Source organism: Miscanthus floridulus, chromosome 9 (assembly GCF_019320115.1).
Source record: "Miscanthus floridulus cultivar M001 chromosome 9, ASM1932011v1, whole genome shotgun sequence".
NCBI lineage: Eukaryota > Viridiplantae > Streptophyta > Magnoliopsida > Poales > Poaceae > Miscanthus > Miscanthus floridulus.
Genome location: NC_089588.1, coordinates 89,903,656 through 89,915,732, shown reverse-complemented (window position 1 = coordinate 89,915,732; position 12,077 = coordinate 89,903,656). Strand labels below are relative to the sequence as shown.

The following is a 12,077-nucleotide window of genomic DNA, read 5'->3' as shown; positions in this document are numbered from 1 at the left end:
ATGTCAATTACTACTCGGTCCGCCCCTGGGCTTCAAGATGATGGATCGACTTGTTCGGCCACTCAAATACAGGCCTCGACTTGTCAACAAGTGGATGACTCTGATTGTGCTGAAATAAACGCATCTCAGGTCCAGCTTCCAGAGGTATGAAATGAGGTCCTGATACTGATAGTGATTATTATTAGTGGAGAACTCATTATGTTTGCTGGTGAATTTTGGATTATCAGAGTCTCTTAGTCCATCTGGTCCAAAGTTGCAGAGCAAATTAGGTCTGGGGTACATGTGTTTAGAATTGCGATCATGTCGCCTCCTCTGGTGATGGTTATTGGTTATGAATAGGACTCTTCTGTATTACCAGCAGAAAATGCTGCCCGCAAGATCTGCACAGAGAATATGAATTTAATTGCTAATTAGATTTTAAGTTGTCTTTCCAGCACATTTTTTGAAAGCATTGTCGCTACAACCATTTTATGTTCATAAGTTCTCTGTCATGCTTATTTGTACAGGATATCCTTCATCGAATACACGCTCTCATGAAAATGCAAGATGCCGCCCAGGCTGCCTGTGTGTGTCGTAGTTTTCTGCGTTCTTGGAGATGCTACCCAAATCTCGACCTGTCTATATACTCACTCGGCATAAAGCAAGATGCATCTAGAAAACATGAAACGGCAATGGAATTTGTCAGTAGAGTCGACCACATTTTGCAGAACCACTCTGGCATGGGAGTGAAGATATTTAGCCTTGAAACTTACCCTTGTTCCGATCTCCATCATAGTTATGTTGTCGCTGGCTTCAAGTTGCCTTTACTTCTCGGATTGAAAATTTCCAACTATCAATGTTCGGAGGTCAGGACATAAAGTACAACTTCCCTTGTTCTGTCTTTTCTAGTGTGCAGAGAAGCTCCATTCAGCCTTTTTCTCTCTCTGTATGCTCTTTTCACTCTGCTGCACAAGTTGCTGGTTGCAAGAGTAGCTTGACAAATTTGGAATTGAGTTCTGTCCATGTTACTGGGGAGAAACTATATGGCTTTCTGTCCAATTCTTGTGCTTTGAAGAAGATTTATCTTTCCAACTGCAAGTATATTATCTGCTTAAGGATACCTTGTCTGCTGAAGGAGCTTAATATCCTAAATGTGTTTAGCTGCCTAAATCTGGAGATCATTGAAAGCAATGCCCCAAATCTCTCCATTTTCTCCTATGTAGGGGACCAAATACGCATCTCACTTGGAGATGCACTTCAAGTGAGGAAACTTACCTTCCACAATTACGATTCACCTGGTGCCCTGTATTATGCTAGAACCAAACTTCCATTCATCGCATCAAATGTTCAAACTCTTTCTCTATTAACAAGAGATGAGGTCAGTTTGATTCTTACTCGTGTTCGAGATAAAAAAAAGTTTGATCCTCCTAAATTTATTGTTCTACAAGTGAAAAGTGTCATAAAATTGTTGTATGTTTACATTCTAAGTACTCATACTTGGTACACAACGAATATATATATGTGTCTTCTGCTTAATAAATATTTGGGGCATCTCTTTTTTCAGACAGTCAATACACCAATGACATATGGTATATTTCTCCAGCTCAAGTACTTGGAGATAGTGGCGTGCGCACCAATATTTACCCCAGACTATTATTTTTGCTCGCTGGTTTCTTTTCTTGATGTTTCTCCAGCATTGGAGACCTTCATCCTACGTGTAAGTATTAGTACGTGTAAATGGTCCTTAAGGAAGACAAATTTAGCTATTACCCTTTGAGAATCTCTTCTATTTTATGCACAAGATTATGAGGGCCAGACTAATTGAAAATTTTGCAAAAATGGGACACGAAACATCGGGCGTTTGCAGATTTGACACCGGACCTACATTCATAGACACAGATGGACCCACTTGTCATCCACCCGAGTGTCATCATAATCAAGGAGTCAATCTTTCGAGTGTCATTTTTGCAATTTTTTCATTATGGATGATACACTGGTATATCTCTGTGCAGATTGATCTGCCAACCATAAGACCTGATTCTATCATTGAAGACTCAGGTGGTGATTCCTCACGACCACGGTGCCTTTCAGAATGTTGCCATGACCACCTGAAGAATGTGACGATAACCGGCTTTTGCTCTGCAAAGAGCATGATCGAGCTTACGATCCATATTATCGAAAAAACAAAGTCATTGGTGTGTCTCACATTAGACACTACACGTGGGCATGACCGTAGGTTTAACAAGATTGACAAATGCTGGAAGCTGAGTCAGGATGCACTTGTGGAGGCTGAAAAGGCCCGTGTTGCCATTCAGAGATATGTCGAGGGGAGAGTGCCTTCGTCTGTGAACCTAAAGGTTATTGTGCCGTGCAGCAAGTGCATATGCTGACAAACATTAGATGTTTCCAGGCTGTGTTATGTGAATTGCCTCCCTATGTATGCACACAAATGTATGGTTTTGCGGAATGTGTTAAGAGTATAAAACAGCATGAATATCAAATGCAACTTCTGTTTAAACTTTGTGTCTTATTTGAAGTTATCCATATTATGTTTTTGTTGCTTTTTAGCATGCTCGAGGAATACTCAGGCTCGTTCGGTGGTCTGGCTAGCTTCAGCTCGGCTCCTTCCTCTATAACAAGGAAGTGTTTTTGTCTCCTCTCAAAACGAATAGGAGCCGGTGAAGTAACTGTTTTTTCTTCATTATCTTTGGTCCACGCAAAGTATTAAGACCTTGTTTGGTATAGATTCAGCAATTTTAGAAGATGTTTTGCCAAATGGATAAAAAAAGAATAGTTCATCAAGTGGAGCCTTTGAAAACCTGGTCTCACAAAAGGCTGAGGAGCCAGATGCACTTAAAAATACAAGCTTCTCTCGGCTCCCTCTCGCTTTGGTGGACCTAATGGTCTCACATAAGGTTGGAGGTGTCGGATAGGGAGTTCAAAATAACACTAGCTTTTCTCATCTCCCTCTCACTCCGGTGGACCCTAGTGTGCACCCTCCATATTTTTATTGAGATAACTAGATATATGTCCGTGCATTGCACAGGACCATAATTTTTTGTCTACATCTATTGTGGCCAAGAGATTTTTTATGAGCACCTATTAACCTATGTTGTTGCAGAACCAGAGCTGCAAGCATTGCTCTTTACTAGAAATAAGACACGGCTCGCCATGCTCCCGCTTATGAGCCACATAGTAGGATTCGCCTGCGGGGAATGAAGCATTGATGATAGACCGTTCCATTGTGGCACAAACCTTCCTAGAAAATTAGATATTTGGCACCGCTATTGTTTTCGTAAAATAGCCACTGAGTACGTATGTCTCTCGTGTTCCTTCCATTGCACCCTTTTTCGTTATTTTTTCTATTTCCTTTTTTCCTTTTTTGCGTACGGGGCTGGAGCTGGAAAGGTCGCATCTCTTCGTCTCTACGCGACGGGCGATGCTTCCTCTTCCGTACACGATGATGGTGCCCGACGTGACGTCGCCGCTAGATGCGCTGCTGCCTCTTGGCATGGCGCTGCAGGTTGACGCGCTGCCACCTCCCGACACGGCGCCGCCGCCTGACGTGATCGCCCTTGTGAGAACCATGAAGATCGTGCAATGTACACGGCGAGTTCGAGCCCATCGCAGCTAGCCGCGGGATACTAGTTGGCGACGTACCGGCTTCACATGGTATAAGCACCTCTCAGGCTATGCTTTCATTTCTAGGAGGACATAGTCGACGACTCTGTAGACGTGGGCGGAGGCGAGCATACGATCCCAACGCAGACTCCATAGATATGGGCAGACGTGAGATTGAATTTGCAAGCGACAATGACTCTTTACCTTTTGGGCCTGTACGTGATTGCTTTGTTTTTGAATTAACTAGCACTTAGCCTGTACGTGATTGCTTTGTTTTGGGCTTGTACATGATTGCTTTTGGGCGAGTTGGCTGCGTCCGTTTAAATAATTGGAGAGGTGGCTGCCTGTTGCGTACTCTATTCCAATGCGGACTTGTAGCGAGCCACACGACGATAATACTGTGCGCGGTGTGTCCGACACGGTGTCGAAGTCGGCCGATAGGCAGCGGGAGTGAAGCGATTGATTAGCACATGATGATGACATTAGTTATTGTTTAGGTGTAGAGATAAAATAGAATAAGAACAAATGTTTCTCTAATTTGTAAATAGGAAAACTTCATATTCGAACAACATTATTATCTACAGATCCCCTTAGAGCAAGACTCGTAATACAACCGGCTGCTAGCTTTAAGGATCTTTGCAGCTCATCTCTCAGCCCACTCATAGTCATATAGTAGCAGCTCTTTCACTATTAATGCATGCCCCACGTTTCTCTCTCACAGAGTTTTTTTTTGGTTCTCGTGTCCAAGCCAGTTGTAAGTTTACAATCCGCTTTTACTCTCTCTCCTCTCATTTTTCCCCCACCTCACCATTTAGCCTGCTTATAGCCGACTATTATACTTTTTCTTATGTACCTATCTCTATGGGAAATCGTGCTTTAACTTTTTAATTTTGACTAAGTTTATAGAAAATAGTATTAGCATTTATGTCTTTAATAAATTTATTATAAAAACATATTGTATAACTAATCTGATGGTATTTGATTTGTATCATGAATGTCAGTATTTTTTATATAATTTTAGTCAAAGTTCAAACTGTTTGACTTCTTAAGAAACGAGAATTGCATTCTTTCGTGGACATGAAGGCAAAAATAGTGAAAAGACCAAACAACCTTCCACATTTGTATTAAGTCTGTATTACAACAAATGCATAATCAGTAGCAGGATATGGAAAGTGCTCTGAAAAAAGGCATTAATGCACAACTTGCTAGCATTGTGGATAAGAAAAGAAGCATGGTAACGATTGTTAAAAAAACGAACGGATCAAAAGAGAAGCTAACATCTTAAAAGCATAACTGAAAAGACATTATGCATACACTATTGGAAACGAGATCTTTACCGAGTGCAAAATTCTTTGTCGAGTGTCAAAAATCGGGTACTCGGCAAAGACCTTCTTTGCCGAGTGCCGCACTCGGCAAAAAAGCTCTCGGCAAAGGACTTCTTTACCGAGTGCCAGGCTCTCGGCAAAAGCACGACACTCGGCATAGGCTGCCCCGCGTAACGGTGTTCGACCACGTTCTTCTTTGCCGAGTGCCTGCTGTTAGGCACTCGACAAAGAAGGTTTTTTTTTAAATTTTCTTTGCCGAGTGCCCCCGATCTGGCACTCGGCAAATGTTTTTTCTTAAAAAAAAATTCTTTGTCGAGTGTCCCAGATCTGGCACTCGGCAAAGATTTTTTTTTCGAAAAATACTTTGCCGAGTGCCCCTGACACGACGCTCAGCAAAGATTTTTTTTTCGAAGGCACTCGGCAAAGAGAAAATTTTTTAAAAAAATTGAAAACCCTCTTTGCCGAGTGCCTTATTCTTGGCACTCAGCAAAGACCCCCTTTGCCAAGTGCCATCCCCCGGCACTCGGCAAAGATTTTTTTTTGCCTCCAAATTTTTTGTGCAGCCCTTTTAAGGTACCAGGAACTCCTAGTTAGAATTTGGGGATTTCTTGTGGACTTTTGATATATTTAGTTACTTTATTTCATTTACTTGAATTTTTTCAAAAAATACAAATTTGAACTTGCACGTGGTACGAATAATGGAATTTAATGATTCAAAAAATGATAGTCATGTTACTGAGTGTAGTGTGAGGCCATATCCAGGAACGGACCCGAAATTTCGGACATCTTGTTCACGAAACATGACCGCGAACTTGCGTGCGATATGTTTCTAAATTCTATAAAAAGCAAACGAAGTCCAAAAATCATGAAACTTGTTGTGATGTCGTGATATCATATGTGGAGGCTATGATAAAAATTTGAGAAGGTTTGGTGCACGTTGTCACGTACGATGCTTACATGGAGATGTCCTAGTTTGTAAGCATCATACGTGACAACGTGCACCAAATCTTCTCAAATTTTTATCATAGCCTCCACATATGATATCACGATATCTCAACAAGTTTCATGATTTTCGGACTTCGTTTGCTTTTTATAGAATTTAGAAACACATCGCACGCAAGTTCGCGGTAATGTTTTGTGAACAAGATGTCCGAAATTTCGGGTCCGTTCCTGGATACGGCCTCACACTACACTCAGTAACATGACTATCATTTTTTGAATAATTAAATTCCATTATTCGTACCACGTGCAGTTCAAATTTGTATTTTTCAAAAAAATTCAAGTAAACGAAATAAAGTAACTAAATATATCAAAAAGCAACAAGAAATCCCCAAATTCTAACTAGGAGTTCCTGGTACCTTAAAAGGGCTGCACAAAAATTTGGAGGCAAAAAAAATTTCTTTGCCGAGTGCCAGGGGATGGCACTCGGCAAAGGGGGTCTTTGTCGAGTGCCAACAATAAGGCACTCGGCAAAGAGGGTTTTCAATTTTTTTTAATTTTTTTTCTCTTTGTCGAGTGCCTTCCCAGGGGACTCGGCAAAGACATTTTGAAAAAAAATCTTTGCCGAGTGCCAGATTTGGGACACTCGGCAAAGAATTTTTTTTTAAAAAAACCATTTGTCGAGTGCCAGATCGGGAGCACTCGGCAAAGTATTGATTTAACCCCAGGCCGGCCGGCCACGCAGGACACACGCACACACTTTCACGCGCCATCGCCCGCTCGCCCGCGTCGCACACCGCCCGCGCGCCCGCGTGCCCGCGCTGCCCGGCCGCCCGTGCGCCGCGCCGCCCGACCGCCGTGCGCCCGCACCGCGCCAGGAACGCCCGCGCTACCCACGCCCTGCCCCGGCCGCCCGCGTTGGCCCGCGCGCGCCGGCCGCCATGCTGCCCACGCCATGCCCCTGGCCGCCCGCACGCACGCCCTGCGCCCACCACCCGCAGCACCCGCGCCCTGCCTCCCGGCCACGCCGCCCTGCCTTCGGCAGCGGCCTGCCCACAGCCGTGCACCATGGACTGCCGCCGACGCCGACCGTGCCCGATCCCCTTCTCGACTCCGGTGACCCCCGACCCCGACGCCGCCCGGACCCCTGACGCCACCCGCCCCTACCCCAAGCGCCCATCAGGTATGCCGGTCTCTCTATGTTGTTGTCGTGTAGTGATATTTGTAGTTAGTATAGTTGTGCTAGTATTGCTAGTGTAGTAGTAGTATTAGAAGTAGTGGTAGTAGTAGTACAACTAGTGGTAGTAGTAGTAGAAGTAGTGGTAGTAGTAGTAGAAGTAGTGGTAGTAGTAGTAGTAGTAGAACTAATGGTAGTAGTTGTAGCAATAGTGGTAGTAGTAGGTAGAACTAGTGGTAGTAGTTGTAGCAATAGTGGAAGTAGTAGTAGAAGTAGTGGTACTACTTGGATATATTCTTCTGCATGGATTGATATCTAAACTACATGGCTTCTCTTGAGACATATGTGCTTGTCGGCCATCGTGCCGTTGTTTTTTGCAGGTTTTGGAAACCTCACCGTGCAGGGGAGGTTCTGCCGATTGTTTTTTAAATGACAGTATTTTGTTCCATTTTTGTAGAGAAGAGCCCGTCGGAGCCGAGTCGGAGTTCCCGTTGCCGTGCTGGTCTGCCTACACCGCGTCACCTCGCCACTGCACCAACCTGCCACGGCCCCGCTAGCCTGACTCCGCCGCCACCCTAGGTATAACCCCTCTTTCTGTATCATGGTCGTAGATTGCGTAACCTAGTTAGGCATCTCCCGTTCGAAAGAGATATGGTTGGAGGTATGTAGATCTTTGCATATCTATGACCGTATCTGTTTTGGATTGTCCATGTTTTTTGGACAGCCCGCGGATGCGTAGATGGGTTAGTTTCCATGGTCTGCTCTGGTCCGAGACAGAGTTTTGACATCACCTCCCTGTTGTTCTTTGGATACGCACTCTTCTTTGGCAGGACGTGTATCTGGAGAACAGCGGGGAGGTGCTGCCGAAATTCTAGCTCGGATAGGAGTAGAGCATGGAAACTAACCTCATCTACGCATCCGCGGGTGGGATTAGGACCTATCCTCACCTCTTAGATAGTAGGAACACCATGTAGATGCAATTGATGGTTACATTACTCACTGATACATATGTTAGAGGATGGATGACCGTTAGTGGATGTACATGGGCTGGAGAAGTCAGAGTGATTACACCACGGAATGGATGAACAAGACCGATGCTTTCTTGAACAGTGCATTTGGCAAGGCTGCTAAAGGACATTGCCTAGTTTTGTGTCCCTATAGCAAATGTGGAAACAGGAGAAGGGCAAACAAGGTGGAAATGGGTAAACTGTAACAACCCAAAAATCCACACACAAAAAATACCAACTACAAAATTTTTCTCAAAACTTCCATGTGATGATGAGTGTCATGTATAGTAACCCAACCTAAGAAATGCATTAGGTCTAACCCCAACCCAAGTTAACACATAAGCATGGCATGTCATTAGTTAATTGTGTTTATTTAAATTCTAACAAATAAGTGTTGCATACATTGAATGTGATTTGGATTTCCATTTGAGTTATGATATGCTTAACAACTCCAATAAATTAGGTGCACCAATTTGGAATTCAAATTTTAGAACCAAATTCGAATTCAAACAAAAGAGATGAAATGAAAAACAGAAAAAGGAAACGAGGAAGAAGGCCTCGCAGCCCAGGCTGCTCGGCTTCGCGGCCCAGCCAGCCCAACCACGCCCACCTTGCACCAGCGCGCCCGTATGCAGCCCACGAGCCGGCCCAGCGCGTCGCCCACGCTCGCGCACCCGTCTGCCTCGCTTGTAGCCACTGCCCGCTAGACCCCGCATGTCAGCCGCACCCCCCGTCTACAGTGTCGTCTTCATCACCCACGCCTCAACTGCCTACGCGACCGGCGCCCGACAGCTGTGGTAGGGGTAGGCCAGGGGGTCATGCCCGGGGCATGACCCTGTCCCCTTGCGCCGCGCCCACGCAACCCTGCACCACCGTCTGATGCGACGCACACGCCTCCACCGCACGATGCCATCCGCCCTGGGAGGCATGGCGCTCGGCTATAAAGCCAGCCCGCATGCCGCTCACGCCCAGCGCCCTAGCTTCTCCCTCAGCCTCCGCCACCGCTTGGTGGCCCAGCAGCTGCACCACACCAAGAGTAGAGGGCCGAGAAGGAGATCGTGGGAGGAGGATCGGAGCCCCGCACGCTGCCGAAGTCGCCGGAGCCGAAGGCAACGCCGTCGTCGTCATCACGGTCGTGGGTCGGCACTGCACGGCACTGCTTCCGGAGCTACATGGCCGCAACTCGACACTGCACCACCATCCTTTCTTCCACAGCACCCACGGTGAGCCCCGGTTCATTCCCTGCTCGCCACTGGACCTTGCTACTCCGGCCATGGCGCTCCATACCATGAGCGCGTAGGCCAAGGCCATCCCTGGCCTCTAGGCACACCAGCACAGCACACTCACGTTGACCGTGACCATCCCCGAGCCCTTGGACGCTGTAGGCCTCTCTAGGTTCCCTAGACGCCGTAGCCGAGCACGCATGCCGCGCTCGCAACGTCGCCGCCATGACGCAGCCACCACTGGTCCGAGCACCCGACCACCAGTCCGAGCACCAGACCACAGGTCCGAGCACCCGACCACCAGTCCGAGCACCAGACCACAGGTCCGAGCACCTAACCACCAGTCCGAGCACCAGACCACTGATCCGAGCACCCGACCACCAGTTCGAGCACCAGACCATAGGTCCGAGCACCCGACCACCGGTCCGAGCACCGACCACCGTGGCCAGTACCACCGGGAGCGCCTAGCGCCTCCTTGACCCGCCTGTTCCGTTTGCTGAAGCCACGGGTAACTCACGCGCACGTCGTAACCACCCCGCAGGAGCCCGTAGTGACCCGCGCGCCTCGCCGTCGTCACCATGTCGCCATGGCTGCCGGGAAGACCCTACCGGCCACCTAGGAACCGGAAGTCCTGCCCTGAGCCCTAGACGCCCTCGCCGCGTCCACACGGATCCATAGGAGCCTACACGCCCCACTATGACGCCCTCCGAGGCCATAGCCCCCACACCGACGCTGCCGACGTGATCGGAAGGCCGTCCGCCGTGGCCAAAGCCACCGGAGGCCCTGGAGGACCCCTCGACCTACCCAACATGCCCGCTGGAGCATTGTGATGCCCATGCGCACCATAGAGCCGGCCAATGCCGCTGCACCCACGCCATTCTCGCACACCGGTTGTGCTCGAGCCACCGTTCGCTGTGACCAGTGACTTAGGATGCACCATCCGTCGCCCTGACTCCACCATTGCAGTCGCCATGGCACAGGGAGGCTTTTCCCCACCTCTATTGGATGCCTGAGCCGTTGCGGGAGCTCGCCGGTGAGCACGTCGCCGGCGGGAGCGCGCCGTGGAAGAACAGAGAAGAAGGGGCAAGGTGAGCAGCGCAGCCTTGCACCCGGTGCACATGAGCCGAGCCGAGGAGAAATGATGATGGGCTCGGTCCACCATGGACCCTGCCTTAGGACCATGGACCAGGAGCGCTGGTCCACCGTGAGCCACACGGTGTGAGCCGTGCTGCGGACGAAGCCCAATAAGAGCCCACGACCATGACATGGCTGCGCCACAGCACGCCACGTGTTCGGCCCGACCCGAGCCCACCAAGGCCCGTTTGAGACTCGGCACGTATTGACCGTTGACTGGTCAACGCTAACCGTTGACCTGGCCCCACCTATTAGTAACACAGACACGCTGGACCCACACGTCAGATGCTGATGTCATGATGACGTCACGAGGGACCCACATGTCTGCGACCCAAGAGCCCCTGGACCCACCTGTCAGCTCGGAACCGAGACGATGACGTCATGCTGACATCAGCATGCCACGTTGACCAGTGACACCGTGACATGTGTCAACTCAGGATTAATTCAGCCTTTATTCAATTTCAGAAAGGATTTAAACTTCATGAATTCATAACTAATTCATACGACCTCGGAAAAATACGAGACTAGGACCAAAATTCATCTAAAATCAAGCTCTACTCAATGAACTCATGTTTGAGTGCATTTGACTCTTTTGAATTTTCATTGCTTCTTTGTGCTACTCTATAGATGTCGCTAACGCGACTATAATGCAAACGTTGCAGACTCGGAGAACCTGACAGACGAGGACCGTGAGTACCGTGAGGAGTACGGAGACGACTACACTGAAGGTGCCACATCCCACCCAATCTCGTAGCACCTATTACGCATGGCTAATATAGAACTGCTATTGCTTTACTTTACTATTATAATCATACTATGATAGGACTTGCATGGTAGTATGCTTGCTTGAAAGCCTTTACCTTGGCGCAACCTTACCCCTGCATACCCTGCTATTAGACTAGACACACGCTTACTGCTATACATTTCATTACTCATACTTCTACTACGCTTATACTACGTGCGTGGTGGATACTGGTATTATCTGGACCATGGGGAGAGTGCTGCGTGTGTGACTTGGGTGTGTGGAGGGTGAGGGTTGTGTCGACCAAGTTGGAGTATACGACAAGCCTGGGGCAAGTCTTGCCATGGGGTGCTACCTGGGCACCCCTGGAATGGATACCTGTGGTGGGTAAAATGGTATATGAGGTGGACCTGGGTGTGAACCTGTGACGGGTGGAGCCCGGGATGGAGGTGTTGTGGTGGCACGATGAATGGAAACCCTGATGGAGACATTCTAGCTTGGTCACCCCTAAGGACTTACTAGTACTCAGATTCACCGGGAAGCCTTACGTACCACTCGCCCTATATGGTGCGGGACGGCTGGACTACTTGGTAGGATATTGCCACTACTGCTAGGTTGATAGCGGACAGTGTAAGGAGGTACGGGGCGCGGAGGATTTCCCCCACACCCTTCCAAGACTTCATGGAGACCTTGTGGACCCGGCTCATGACTCACAGTTTCAGCCACCCTAGATTTGACTTGGGGTGAACCAGGGCTGAATGGTAGAGTGGCATTATCCTAGGCTAGCAAGCGGCCGGAATCAGCCTAGTTGACGACAGTCAGCGAGGAAGGCAGATCTTGTGGTTATGTAAAACCTCTGCAGAGTGTATGGTTGATCGATCGATACATGTGCCGACTTGTCGGCTATGGACCTTTCCTGGGTTTTGCTTA

General features: G+C 48.1%; 1 pseudogene; it reads left to right on the top strand.

Annotated features, from left to right (window-relative positions):
• LOC136483196 (uncharacterized) lies at window positions 1-2,369 on the top strand (annotated as a pseudogene).
• Window positions 2,370-12,077: the final 9,708 nt, after the last annotated feature.